Raw genomic sequence first — 16,396 nt, forward strand, 5'->3', positions numbered from 1 at the left:
ATTCAGTTAGCTCGTCAATGAAGCAGGCAGCTGATTAGTCAACCGACCAGTCACTCTTCATTCACTCTGTTCCCCACAGAGGTTTACGAAAACAAACTTGTATCAGTAGTTACTGTTGAATTGAAGCACAACTGCCGTAATCTCATGGCTGCTTAAACACTTTTTTACTGATGATTTACAATGAAAGTGGTCAAATTAACATTAAAGTTATAATCCTAAAGATTGTCAGTATATCAAACACTATCTCCAATATTATTTGTGGCATTATGTGGTTGCATTCTGTATTTAGCACATTTCACACTCATGTAAAAAAAACTTGTATTTGCATATGTATACTGGAGATCAAAATTAGAAAACAAATCTTAAATATTGTTATCTTGTATTTTTCATAATTTGATAGAATATCCGCTGTGGTTATATCACTGCTGTACTGGCATGTTTTTTTTTAAATAACCAAGGCACTTTAACAAAACCTTTATTTTGGGGAAAAAACAACAGTGAGCAGAATTAGTAACCATTGTGTGAAGAAGAAGAGAAGATTTAAACAATGTTTTCTTAGGGCTATAGGATTAAAAAATGAATTGAACCAGTAGAAGCCCTCGATTTGAATGACTTCAGCACATCTGCATCCACATCACTAGTTCCTCACACTGCTCTGGTTTGATCTTGGTCATTCTTCTTAAGTCTCTTCCAGAGTTCAATAGCTGTAGTGGGTTTCTTACACATTACTTTGTTGCCAAGGATTTTCCAGAGATCCTCTATGGGGTTTAGATTTGGACTCTGACACTTCCTCCTCCAAACTGAACTGACTTCTTTACACATTTTGGGTTCAGTCGTTCCCAGTCCGACACCGAACATAACGTTTCCAATCAGACCCAAATAAATTAAACTTCAACAATGTCAAGTCATGGTTTGGGGGATGTTTTCTGCAGCAGGAGTTGGGCCTCTTTTACAGCTACATGACAGGTTGAATGCAAATTTATGTGAACCTCCTTCAGCAACATGTAATACCTCTGCCACAATTTTTTTGAAGCTCAGAATATTGAAACAATGAAATCCAATTCAGATTCAGAATAAATCAAATGTTAAAAATTTGTTCTCTAATTTTGATCTCCAGTGTTTGTAGGCATGTAGACTGCTGGACATGAAGCAGAAGACCAGAGCCAGTCACATAAAGCGGAAGACAACCTGAAATTATGGGTTCAATATTACACTTTCTTTAGACTTCATCTTCTTTAGTCATCTTTACTGTAACACTGTAAAACCTCACAGTTTCACAAAGTGCTCTTCTACAGAGTAGCCACAAATGGTGGGTTTTCTGTCACTACACATGTCATTTTGAACTCTGGAACCTGTATTATCCACAGTGCACTACTTGGCAGTGCCAGTGTGTCATTTGTTACACAGCGATAAGGGCCTGGGAAGACTGCTCAAAAGAGTGCAGGCAGTATATGAGTCAGTAGATAGCGCTATCAGCTGATAATCAGCAGTTGAGATGCAGTCATAAATTTAATCTAATCTTTTGACAGCTTTTAAGTGTTGTCAGAAACAATACAATATCTTTTCCATTTGGACCCTACTCGAATATGAAACATGCTTATTAGTGTGTATTGTTTACAATGCTGTTTGTTTACATGCTATTTTTGCTGACTTGCTGCAATGAGCAGTCATTCAAATCGACATGTGCTGTTCTACTGTATGTGCTGAATTTAAAACGGATGGGAACCATGCCAACCAATATTTAAAAAAAAACCCTGATAACTGGAAATTGCCTTATAGCTCTTTTTTTAACAGTTTTTTAATGAAGGTTTTCAAACTGTAACAGCAAAACTATTTGGTGACCTTGATAATAATATACTAGGATATGCACATCTACACTTCTAATACTAATAATACACTTTATACATGACATCAGCGGGGCAAGCGAGACCGACAGAGCCCACTCTACTTCAAGCATGGGGACATCAGTGTTAAACATTGTTGGAAAAAATCTGAAACCCTCCCTTCATGTTCCTCCTAGCCCTCCTCCTCCTTTTCTTGCCCTTCTAGTTTCAGCCTAGTATCCTTGGCTATTTCTGAGCCAATTAAAGTTGTTTCTCTGCCCGTTTTTCGGTTGGCCAAATAGAGTGGATGGCCTTTAATATAATCCCAGACAGGAGGGTACAGCCTAAGGATAAATTCATGGCAGGTCATCGAGGAAAAGAGGGGGGAATTGTGTGAGTGGACCGCTAGGGAGGCAGGAAGAGAACTAAAAATAGACAATTAAAAAACACACTTTAAATTTGTTTATCTTTATAGTAGAAACTGTTCAGAAGTTTTGAATCTGTATTTGCACACACATAATATCATGATACACAAACATGCTGAAGTTCAAAGATATACCTAAATCCAGTCTGGAGATATTATGGCTTTGTACTAAACTGACTGTGCCAAACCTTAAGTGAAAAAGAGTAATTTCTACAGTTATTTAAATTAATCATGTTTCTGAAGCACCACTGAAATACTTGAGTGTTTTGAACTGAAGGCCATTTCTTGGAATTTGATGTCTGGTGAAGCATGATAGCTGCTGTCATACGCTTGTGTGGTCCATTGCAAAACTGTAGTCAGAGCAAGCTCTTGTGTTCTGGTTCCCTGGTCCCACACACCAACATCTCCACAAAAGGTGGATAGGACAGAATAAGGTATGACTCATTGTATTGCTTTTTATAGCTGATCCAATGTAAAATAATGATTAGTAGATCATTAGTAATAATTGAGGAAATGAACCTTGGACTGGACTCATGTATCTTGGCCAAGTCTCAAAATTTCTCTCTGGAGCATGCAACCAAATTAAGTAAAATTTAGCTTTATCTTTCATTTATCCTGAACCTCAGATCCTCAAAGGCTCAAAAGTTGTAGTTTTTTATGACATCTAAATATTTTTTACATTTCTCATGCAGATCTCTCCAAGAAGGAGAATGGATATAATAGCTTTTATCAATACCGCAATTTTTTCACAGACCAGGCTTTCAACTGTAACAGTAGGGGAGCGTCATGCACATGACTGTTATGGCTACTCATTGCGGGTCCTGACTAAACGGCAATATGTGACAAGTTGGGATGAGGACAGTTTGGTTGTATTCAGCATGATATTGTTGTACCAGTTTTTATTTTACTCTTGGTTTCAGAGAGAATGTTTGTCAGCCACTTGTTTGTACTCTAACTTGTTCTCTGGACATCATTCTCTCCTCTCATAGATGTTATGCCACAAACAGTTAGCTGCATAAGTATAGCCACATACCTGTGACAAAGTGGTCACTGCACATACACAAGCATTATACAGACCGCAGACAAAGGTTTGCAATTGGCCATTATTTTGGACATTTTTTTTTTTTTTTTTTTTTTCCTTTTTCCCCCTTATGAAAAACAACTTTTGGTACTCGGTTTGATCAACTTGAGCAACCCAAATCTTTGCAAACCATAGGCCTTTTGAGAGGTTGTGATAGTTTCCCATTCTTGCTTCAATGTAGCAAATCGTCTCCTGCCCTCCATCTGCAGTTTGCGCCATAGCAAAGCAAAGCAAATAACCTATTAATTTAATTAAAACTCAGACTTGTCTTCATACTTTTCTTAATCAGGAAGGTTGGTCTGCATAACTGAATTCTTGCAATCAAATTTAGTGGTGACAGTGGTGCCATCTAACAAACACAGGTTCTGATTCGATACCAGAGCTGTCGTTAGCCCAATATTTGCTGAGCCTTTACAATTATAAGTTTCTGTCAGCTGCACACTTATTAGCATCAGCCAAGATATTACAGGTCCATGAAAATATCCAGTTTCCCAGGAGAGACTGACTGATACACTCCCGGGTGATGATTCTTTAGCCCTCTTTAATATCTTAGGTGGAGATTCATCGATCCACAATCCCGTTCAGAGTGCTGAGGTGAGGATCTTCCCACCATAATGTGTTGTATAAGGCAGATTAATAATGCTGCCATATTCAGACTTAAAATAATGATTTCCAACCTAATTTACAAGATATCCTGCTGCACTAAATGTATTTGGTCACTACAGTGGCATCAAGTTTGTATGTTTGCCTAAGTGTGTGTGTGTGTGTGTGTGTGTGTGTGTGTGTGTGTGTGTGTGTGTGTGTGTGTGTGTGTGTGTGTGTGTGTGCGCGCGCGCGTGCGTGTGCGTGTGCGTGTGCGTGTGCGTGTGCGTGTGCGTGTGTGTGTGTTTCTGCAGGTGACGGGGTACTGTGTGTGCGTGAGGTAGAGAAGGGAAGGAGTGGAAGAGAGACAAGCAGCAAAAAACACAGAAAAACAATAATGGAAGGCAGCCTTGTATGCATGTGGGTATGCATGCAGTCATATGATTCGATGTCAAACATATGCATAGTAAAAGTCAAGTGATGATGGAAAACCAGACAGAGGAGGGCAGATAACAAAATAAACGAAAGTTCACCACATATACATTTTCATTAAAAAAAACTAAAATACATGCTAATGGTAATACCACGCCTCAGTGGGTAATGTGTTTTTGCCATATCTGCATTTTGCATGCTGGTTAAAGCAGAAGCAAGAGTGTGAAAAATCATGTTTCTCATTGGGTGCTGTTCCCTCCCTTCAGTTTCATTCAAATAAGCACATCCCGTTTTAGCTCAGATTGTGACCGAATGTAGATGCAACTACAATGTTATATGTGTGTTGTATGTTTGTCACTACTGTAACTAGCAGTATACAAAAATATCCATACGCTTGGGTATCGAGATATTACATTTTGTACTGTATTGATTCTTCCAATCCAGCATAATGTATGCATATGGTGATGTGTTATTTATACTATGACTGTTTTCAAAAACTTAGATTAAAAAAAAATCCAATATATTGCTCACAGTATCGCAATATATTGGATTGTACTGTCACTGGTTTGTACCCTAATGGTTGAATGCACTTTTTGGAAGTCGGTTTGGACAAAAGAATCAGCTAAATGAAATGTAATAAAATGGTATACTGAAGTATCAAATTTTCTACACACATTTTAACACGATTTAACTGAAATATAAATAATTAATTATTTAGTAATGATGTATTGAAAATGTTTATTTTTTAAAATTAGTAACAACATAAATGTTATTCTTACCGTAACTTAGCAAAGATCTTCCTACCAAAAGTGTGTGGATGGTTCAATGACAGCGGCCATTTCACTGCCTGCAGTGGAATGATAATCCAGTAGAGGGCAGAATACATGTGTCAGGTTCCATACAACAGGTTTTTAAGCACAGTATTGATCATGTTGATAAGTTAAAGGTCTCAGAAACTCACGTAGCAAATGTGATACAAATGTTTTTTGGCAAAGCACATTCTGGCAGGAAGTCAGGAAGAAGGCAGAGGACATCAGCACCAGCAGGCCTTTAAATCCGGCATGATCAGCTCCTGTCCAATCACCATCTCTAATCACCGCCTACACAATCATATAGAGACACACAAAAGGAGCAGCACCTCCCTCTGGCAGGGAGGGTTAACAGCACACGAAACAAAGCCCCCACCAATGTGACTTCCTGGTTGATCCAATACGGAAGTGCCTAAAACTGCAGTTCTCTGAGTGGCCAGTAGGAGTAGTTTGCACGATAGAGTAGTTTCTCATTGACCCCCATGGTAAACAGGCCGATTTTCACAGCATAATTAAACCTACTTAGGACTTGTTTACAAAAGAACATTCTAGTCTGTATGTTTAAGTCATATCCATGACAACACTTAGGAGAGTGAATATTTTTGTAACAGGCTATTTTTTATTTTATTGGAGGTTAAAGTTAATGAATAATTAGGGGCGCAGCCTCTTGAGTGACAGCTAGCCGTGACCCTCACTTCGCCCCGGAGGCTAGTTGTCAGGACACCATGTGAACTTTAGCTTTGTTATGTTAATTAAATAGCGGCATTTGCACCATGACTTGCAGTACAGCCTGCCATCGATGGCACATACACTAGATGCTAATCTGGAGTATAGCGAGGATTTAAGCCGTGAGGGTCGGTGTTTTCCAGTCTGTGGGCATGGTACTGTGTTGAATATCAGTTCATAGATCATAAACAGTGGCTGCCTGCACATCACTCTGGTGATGTCTCCATTAGAGACATGGGACTCCCACTCCCATTTATCTAGTAACGTGTTCTGTTAGCCTAGCTCCTGGGCGGTGGAGCTAATGTGAGCTAATGGGGCTAATTCTGTAACCGTCACCCAGACGGACGTATCTCCCTCCCCCCCAATGTCACATCAATGCCCTTTTTTGGTAAGAGGAACTGAAGAGGAGTCAAAGTCTGACAAGGTGGTGGCTCCCAGAGGCGAATATGATTGCATCAAGTTGAGAGGACGGGCCCCGGTGGAGACGCTACGTCCATTTTGGCATGATCAGCTCCTATGAAATCACTATCTCCCATCACCGCCTGTACAATCATATAGAGACACACAACAGGAGCAGCACCTCCCTCTGGCAGGGAGGGTTTACAGCACGAGAAACACTAAAATACACATACAATGTAGTGACATTAAGCTGTTGGCCAGAACAAAACAGAACCAGGACAGTAATAACAGCGAAGGACATAGTAAATGAAACTATAGAATAGAACGTGGGTGTCCATCCTTAGAGGAGAAACACGCCTGGGTGTTTGGAATATACATGCTTGGTTCTATACGTGGAAATGTGTTTGTGTATTTACACAGCGTGTGCAAATGTCAAGTGTGTATTCTGTGTGTGTGTTCAGTCAATATCAGCCTTGAGCCTTATCCCTGTGTAATCCAGCAACCCTGATAAAGGTGTTCTCCTATGTGTCTGTGTGTATGCATGTGAAAGAGAGTATACACACATCCGTTAAGGACACTTTATCCCTGTGTAATCCACTGACCCTGATAAACCAAAATGGAAAGTGAAACCTCAAGAAGGTTTGTGTGCGTTATGAATTCTTTAATTAATTTATTTTTCTTCCCACTTAAATCTCCTTTGAATGTGATTACAATCAAGGACACAGATCAATGCCGAAGTGGGCTAACAGACTCAACCGTGGGAAAAATCAACATGAGTCTCTCCATTCACTGCACTCTTAATAATTAACACATTTACACTGAGCAATAAGACTTACAGGATATGAAGGTCATCTTGAATGTGTTCATGGCTGAGTGGATTGGATTTTTTGACATCCATGCTCAAAAATCTTCTTGCTTTTGGTTTGGTTTTCCCATTTTGAACATAAATTAAAGCATTGCAGATTACTCTAACATTGTCGGATGATACATTACGTCAATCTTGAAGGTTAAAGATACAAATACAGGGGATGTTGGATGATAAAATGTTTTACCACTTACAGTCAGCTTTTTTACCATTTAAACCATTTCCCTCAAGGATTAAATTCAAGTCAATGTGTGAGGCATTCACATTTTAGAAATGTCTGCTGTCATGTAACTTTGTGTATAATCGTGTTACTCTGGTCGTCGGTTTGCTGATATTGAACTTTAGGTGATTGCCATTGCACAATGTGACAAAGCTGGAAATTATTCACTGGAATCATGAATGTCAATTTAGTGATAACTCTCAGGAGGCATAAAAACACAAAGCAGAAACTCTAGTTATTTTCGTATTATATCAAATTGCAAATGATAGGGGAAATACTTTTTGAGGTAACTTTTGTTAACAAAACTATATTTCTCTCCAGGGAACTGCAGGTTTGCTGTAGTTCTTCCATTGTCAAGTAACTGACAGCTTAGAAAGTTATACTTTCAAAGTTTCTTCTTCCGTGCTGCCTTCTCTCCTTCCTTACCACTCTGGTTTTGTATCCTTTCCAATCCATCCATCCATCCATTCATCCATCCATCCATCCATTTAGATCCAGCTGTATCTGTCTGTCAATCAAATGTAAAATGTAAAAGCCATATGTTCAAGTTTGACAAAACTGGAAGGGTACCACACTCCTCTGTTAAAATTCCAGGTGTAAGATGACCTCAAAACAGCTGGTGAGGTGGATGGAGACACTGTTGGCCACTTCAACATTATATTGTATTGACTGTACAGTACCTAACAGTTGTCTACATAACACTTCAGTTGTCACTAACTTCAGCACATGTAAGTGGACATAATTGCTTATCAAAATAATGGAAAGCAGCACAAACATTTAAAAACACATTGCATGACATTATATGGATACTGGATTAGGAATGCAATAGTTTATAGATCTGTCCCACACAGCAGTGTGTGCATAGTAGAGAGTACATCCACCCATCTCCTGTATTTGTATGTTCATGTATAGGCCTATGTTCTTAACAAGTTCAAGATTTTGAGCCTTGACATATAATTTGTCTCTTCTACATGTTAACTCCAAATGGAATCTGCGTTTTTGTTTTTGTTTTATTTTTCACACTTCTGTGTTGATCTCAGAAAAAAATCTGTTGAATTTAGTAGGGAGGATTTTTGGATTGATGCTGTATATTGGACAATATAGTTTGTAATAATTTTAACAATAATAATAATAATAATAATAATAGTGTTTTGACCAAATGTGGGAATCTAAAACAATTTGACACTTCATTTTTTCCACAAACTTTTCAAAACGTTCCAAACATGTGATTTCATGCAGGAAATTACACACCATAAAATGTGAGAAAAAAATCTGTTGAATTTAGTAGGGAGGATTTTTGGATTGATGCTGTATATTGGACAATATAGTTTGTAATAATTTTAATTAGTAGTCTATAAACTTACATCTATTCTGCATTATTGTTCAATCAGTGCACAAACAAACTGATTTGAAGGGAGTGAAGGTGTAGTTGTTGCCAAAATGCATCCTACTCAATAACTATTTTTCATAGAACATTTCCCAGTGTGTGAGAAAAAAAACTGTTTTACTATTTTCTCCAACACATTTGAACCAATCAGTCTCTCATTTTACACTCACACTGAGATTCTGCTGTCACTTATGAGAGCCAGGATTTTTCCGGGAGTTAAACTGTCATGCTTAGACTGTCTTCAGGAGGAGACTACAAATAGACACACACAGACACACACACACACACACAGACACACACACACACACACACACACACACACACACACACACACACACACAGTGCTCTCATTGAACACAAATCAAGCTGTGACTGTGAGAGAGTGAGCATCGGTTGTCTCGTCAAAGCAGGGAGTCACCTACAGCTGAAAAATCCCACAGAAAAAGACTGACGAGATTGACAGGTGGAATTGGAGAAAAATCAAAATGTTCATGGCGTTCAGCCCATATGGCTTATATTTGTGACTTCAAATGTGATTCATCTCTTTCTCATTTCTCTCCCTTGTCTTTACCTTCTCCCAGTTTGGTTCCCCTTGTTTCTCAGCTGCGCCATCTCGCTCCACCTGTCTCCAACTGATTATTAGGTTCTTTCTTTCTCCCTCACATTGCTTTTTTTGCCGTTTCTCCTTATTATCTCTCTTCCCTTCGATGTCCCCAGCTCATGTCGTCTCTCTCTGTGGCAGAAATCAAGACCCAACCAGAAGTATTCCTTCGAAAATCAAAACAATACATGATTGAAACAGCCGATTTGACCGTTATCCGACTATTGAATCGGCGTTGTCAGTTGCTTATCACTGCCACACGAGGCAGAATGGCCCTTTTCCACCTCCTAGTTGTCTCAGTAGGCCACTGTCGGCTATTCTGTTGGTAAGCTGGATCACCCATCACCCATAGGAGGTGTTATAAGTGGGGAATTCCATGTCAGGAGGAAGGTTTGGGGTTTCTGAGGGTGGTTTTAGTTTGGGAAGTAGGTCAGATTAACTCCTTGCTTTTCTCAGTGAGGTTTTCATATAGTCAAGCAAGTTGAAATGTGACTGATTTTACACCAGTTAGTAATTTGCACCATATACAACAGTAAGAGTGGATGTGGGTGGTACTAAAGGTGACAGAAAACAAGTGCAAAGATGCCAGAATAACACTGTTCTACAAGCAACTAAAATAAGTAAAAGTAGTGCAGGCTTCATCCACTCCTTGTTCTTAAGAGAGCTAAATAGCGACTCTTGAAAACTGCAGCGAAGCATCAGGAAGTCTGATTCCTCTGACAGTGTTCGCTTGAGAGCCCTTATGGGGATACGTTGATGTTTTTCACTTAAATCGAATACTTTTCTCCATCAGGGACTTGTCAGGTGACTGTGAGAAAGTGTTCAGATGCCCTAAAAATAGATCCTGAAATATCTTTTCTCCAAAAACACAGTGTTGGACTCGAGTTAGGATTGATTTTTTATAATTATTCCATTTAAAGAGGATGAAGAAGAGAAAGAAATTGTGTAAGATAAACGGGTTGTAATAGCTTATTAAACAGGCAGATGATAAAAAGGCATGACTCAGAGGAAGTCGCGTAGAGTAAAAGCAAAATTGACTGTGATTATGATCAAAAGTAGGGTTCTGTAAAAGGCAGAGAGTCAAAACAGGCAACCTGAACAAAAGAGCAAACAGGTCCAAAATGGCATTTATGGGTTATAACAATAGCCAGGCAAGCAGGAGTGAACAAGAAGGCTGCAATGCGGAGGCAAAAAACAATCTGACAGGAAGGGGGTAACGCTGTATAATGAGGGGTTGATGCAAAGAGGGAAAAGAAGAGATGTCACAGCGTCGTATTGCGTCATATCATTGGGATACATCACATGCACAGTACTGTAAAATCCAGTCTGCAGTTGGCGAAAGGCTCAATAGCTGTGTGCATGATTATATAACATGAATATGATTGACAGTTGGCCTTGGGTTTGTCTTTGTGTACCACTCTTGGTAGCCTTCTATTAGTTTTGTTCATATTTGAAATACTTAAAAATATTAAATATGAACATGCATGTTTAGACATATTCTCATATGGTTGTGAGTTTTTGCTGGAATTTCTAAAATACACCTGAGATTAACACAATTAAACCCACAAGTGATCCACACCGGCATATAAAAAACCCTTAATATATTTCCTTATTATTCTTATTTACTCTTGACATGGTGTGGCTCACATGCATATAATGAGGATGTTAGGTTGCAATTAAGGAGCAAAAGAAATTATGTTCTGTACCACAGAGTTCCAGTGTCCATTATTCAATTTATTTAGCACATGCATTAGCATTTTGGAAGCAAAATCCACTTTGGAGGTGTCCACATGTTAATGGCAGCGCGTTGGCCTTCTTAACACGTTCACAGATTAGTATTCTCTCTCTGCTGTTTGAACTCTGACCGCACATCTTTTATTCTGCATCAGGGGGAATATTAATTAACCCTAAGGTGATGAATTTGTTGGATTCATGTACATTATTATTATGTGTTTATCAGTAAAATAACCGTACGCCATACTTTTGTGTGGAATTGTGTTTTTTTTATACAGTGCATTGTGACAAAACCAATTTGAAACTTTGTTCATGCTACATTATGCTACAAACAAATGTGTTCATGGTGCATAATGATAGACTGATTGTGGGTAATTATAAGAATTAAGTTAAAATGATTGTAATTCTTGATAAAATCATAGAGACATGAATTTACAAAATATAAGCAGCTTCAAATGAAATCATTTGAACCCTTTGCCACCCCCTCCGCTGTCATGTAAACTTAATTACTCATTAGATGTCTCAGAAATGTTCCATACATTGCGCTGATCCATCATAAAGGCCAGACATACCTCACTCCACCAATATTTGGCATTTTCTGTCTGCCATGCTTTTCATCTGCATCTTCCTCCTTTCTTGACCTTTAACCTTTTCCTGTACATTTTATATTTCACATTTACATCCTGAACAAACGGATGTGCTGGTGACAATAGGGACATGAAGAGCGTTAAACCGTACTCCACGTGGAATCTGACCCCTTCATTGCAGCTTGATGTTGAACTCTGTATTTCAATCTTGTTACACTGCACACTGTAATATAGCTGTACTCGTGTGTGTCCGGGGGCTCTCTAGTACAAACTAAATCTTGTATAGTTGGCTTTTGAACAGTTTGGGGTCCGAGACCTTATCAAAGCATTACATAGGCTTCATCTTATTACGTCATATCTGTTGATAATGCACTCCTCAAAAGTGCATTGAGACCATTTCAATCAAGTGCTGCACTAGAATCAAGAAAACAAGACATGGACTCAATTAAAGACAAAACTATTTTGATAGATAGAATGAAATTGATGTTAAAAGTACCGTGAAAACAAATTGTATTTGATTATAGATTGGTACAATTCTAGTTATATTATTTATAAGCAGGCAAAAATCATTTACATTAAAAAACAAAATATTATTTTTAACTATCATTATCAAGAACTAATTAGACATAATGGATTAGATATGGATTATAAATCATGAACATGGAGGTTGGAGAAGCAAACTTGTAGCTGGCGGGTCACGTTTGTAAACCTGCAGTGGCTGAGTTGTCTAATGCAGAAGACTGCAGTTGCATCAGGTTTGTTTCAGATAAACACATTTTTTTAGACATGGACACCGCATAATGTTCCCCAGATAATATATGTCCAATTTAAAGCATAAACACATTAATACAGCACAACTTTAATGTTTTATAAAGTCACAATTGCCATTCCAGAGGACACAAAAACATTGTTTCCCTCTGCGGCCATAGAGGAATCTGAAAATTTACGAGAGCAATTTGCACATCTGCTCGACACAATTTAGGCCACTCCACACAGGCACAAGTATCAGTAGAGATTTTTTTTCATTTAGCTGATTCTCGTGTCAAACTCAATTGAATGACCATATAAAGCAATTTTCAATTAATTTGCTCGAGGGGGATTTTACATGATTACTAGACCTATCTCCACACAAAGAAGTGACAGAATGGGGGAGTTATCTCAAATAAATTACTGACAGTGAAAATGAAATAAAAGCCACAGTCAGTGTGTTCATATACGGATCAAATTGAAAAGTAAACACAAAGCAGATTGGTTGTCGAAGCTACTTAATTTTGATCACTGAATTTCTACTGAACAGTTATACCGTATATACATCTCTCTCTGGTTTTAATTATTCCCTATGGTTTTTGTTTTTGCATAAATGACATACAATAACATCTTTGTTTAGATAAAACTTTTGACCTGGAGATGGTGCTTAATGAAAATTCAGTCGAAGTTATTTTACTTAATCTCAAGGAGGACATGAACTTTCATGGAAACCCATCCAATAATTGTTGATCTATTTCACTAACAGAGCACTTCGAAAGCAAGAGTTGACAAAAAAGACAACCCACTATGTTTCATTTATTTTGTTGCTTTCTTGAATGGGCATAGACTTTCTCATAATTTGTCACCGAGGATAGGAAGGAAACCCCATCCTCCCAATGCTGTGAGCTATCTCAGATCCAACACGCCAAGAGATAAAGAAAGATTCCTTCTCTCCAACTGTTGACCCCATCTGCACAACCCATTCCTGCTGGATTACAGTAAAGGTATGCAGAATAAATACAGATCTCTCTTTCTGTTCAACTCCCTGAGGTGATCCTGCTTCCTTTGACCAGACTATAATGGAGGCTTCTTTCCATTCCTGAGATTTAAAATTTGACAGTGAGTGGGTGATGCGTTTCATTTTCACTTCAAGATTGCTCTGCTACATTGATCTGCTACATTCCTGTCAGCAAGACAAGTCTGCACAGAAGAAATAAAGCACATGGAAGCTCTCTATTGATGTTGTGATCAGCCTTTCAGGAGAAAGTCTCTTTGGGAACCAATTTAGATTTAACAAGTCTCATATGGGGGTGACAGGGAGAGGATGGGCTGCAGTGAATGTATCGCCACCTGAGGATAATTGGGGACAAGAAGATAGATTACAATAGCAACATTTCCACACATCTGCGTTGGAAGGTTTCCTTTGACATAAGAGGAACTGAATCCATCAGCCCTAAACATGAGGCACAGTCTTTTCTATAAGCTCTACACTCATTCAACTGTTATGTTATTAATGTTAAACTGTTAAACTATTAATGTTTTGGGGTTGTTCATCCAATAACCACTGAGAAACCAGACAAGTTTGTTTGAGGTGGCCAATGAAATGTTTGTGAAACTAAAATACCTATGTAATCTCCCTGACATGTTAGTGTATTAGTTGTCACACCGCGGTGAGGAATGTCCTGTCTTGGGTTTTTTGTCTTGTGAATTTCATGTTTTTATTTTGAAAAGTAACTCTCCTCTCGTTTCAGGTCACTTGCCCTTCCTCTTGTGTCACCGGTCTGGTGTCTCCCCTAATCCCTGATTGTTTCCACCTGTGCTCCCTTCCCTGGTGTATATATTCGTCGTGTCATGAAGCTCCAGCATTTCACAGCCTTGCCACAGAGTTGCCTTGAATTGAAGTATTGCCTTGCTTGTTTTTCTGTTTCCTTGTACTCCTCTGACGAAGAGTGATTTTGATTTTGATAAAGTTTTTGGTCAGTTGTGAACCCTTTTGTTTTCTAGAAAGCCATAGCCCTTTGTTTTGTTCCTCCCTCCTTGTGGAGCGCTTTGATTTTGTAATTATTCTCAGCACAGTGAAGAGTAGATAATTTAATAGCCTTTTGTCCCTTTCCTCCTCAAGAGCGATTTTCTGTTTGTGTAACGTTTCTTAGTTTATTCATTATTAGACCAGTGTAGAGTTTTTGGTTTCACCTCCTTCGGGAGCGAATTTCAGTTTCCAGTCCTGTCTATTGTTTTCCTGTCTATCCTCTGTCTGTTGACGAGGTAGAGTTTATAGCCGTTAGGTTGTCACTTCTTCTGAAGGAGATACAAGTGTATTACAGAATAAAAGCCTGTCATACTCGTTCTGTGTCCTCATTTCGCCGGGCCTGACAAAAGTGAGGGAATAATCACAATAGTTATACTTGCATCTTCTTACAGTGTATAATTAAAGAGTATAGTGGTGGATTTGAACATTATTGTTCTATTAAGGTGAATGTTAGATTTCTGTGGAAATATTTTAATTTGCTTTCTTGCTGAGAGTTCATTGAGATGTTTGATGCTGTTCTCACATTTGTGCGGTAAATATTGTAACATATCTGCAGCCAGCAGCCAATTAGCTTGTCCTAGCATAAAGAAAGAAACAGAGGCAAACAGCTAGCATAGCTCTGTCCAAAAGGAAACAAAATCCACATAATGTTCACTGACAATGTATGTTTTTACAGGGTTTTGGGCTATTAACTATTTCTTTGTCAGTACCAGTAAATTTCAGAAGTCCAAGCTGGTTGCCTGCAGAGAAATTGTGCAGCACATTACCCCTCATTTATCAAAATGCAAAACACTCATCTGTACCATCTTTTAAATTTTAAGACCTTTTGTCTATCTGCTTTTCTTTTCTTTTAAGCATTGCAAATCATTAAACTTAACATCTTTAGGTCATTGTCAACTGGTGACCAAAGTCATCAGCCAGGAGTCAATGGAGGGTGGGTGTTTACATCCAAAACAATCGAAAATTCAACCCCTTGTAGTAACAACACCAACATTCTATAATAAGGACATGTGGTAAAAATGTAACTATTGCCAAGACAACAGGGTAACTCCATTGGCTGATTAAGGCTTCAAAACGTAACTTAAGGCTCTGGCAGATTTCCATAATTTCAGATTCAGGTGTGACTTTTTTTAGTTTGTCATTGAACTGTTTTGAATTGCATAGTGAAGATGCTAATGGCACTTAGTCCAACTTAACTTACATAATACATTCATCTGTGGGAAGACAGTCACTCACATTCTAATCCAGTCAGTTTACACGTTTAATTTTCCTCAGTATAGAAGAAAAACATTTACATTAGCACCAAAGGTCAGATTATAACATTATAATGGAAAATAAACAGTTACTCATTAGTCTGCAGTTTCAATCTGCATTTTAAATTGATTGCACCACAAGTGAATTAACTGTTAACCCCTGTAAGTAGAGTGTACAATCAAGCCGTTAACAAAGTAATTTTCTGGTTGGTGATGTGCTCTGTTATGAGTCCTCTGGTATGAATCATACAACATCAGACAGCCTCTCTGGGGGACAGCATGGCACTCACCATTCCCGTTCATCAGATGGTTATTATTTGTGAGTTCGGTAAACACTTCAGCTTTTCATTTGACAATATTCCCACATTCAACCCACACTGCTTATTTCTGTGGCCCTCCTCTACAAACTGACAGGAAGCCAACACAACATTCATCATGTTTGAATGACTGAAGGTTGGAATAAATAAAATATTAGAACATCAGATTAGTGAAACTTTTTACGCAGAGGAACTGGACTCTCACTATGGACCTCACACACTTCTGTTTTAACGTCTTCCTCTCAGTTAGGTTTTGAAGTTTGGCTGACTGGCAGGTTTGAGCGTTCACACTTAGAAAGGTTACAGGGAGTTTTGAAACTGCCAATTTTATACCGAAAGTACACATCCATCAAAATGACACACGGAATTCTGTTACTTGG

Source organism: Echiichthys vipera (genome assembly GCF_963691815.1).
Source record: "Echiichthys vipera genome assembly, chromosome: 4".
NCBI classification, from domain to species: Eukaryota; Metazoa; Chordata; class Actinopteri; order Perciformes; family Trachinidae; genus Echiichthys; species Echiichthys vipera.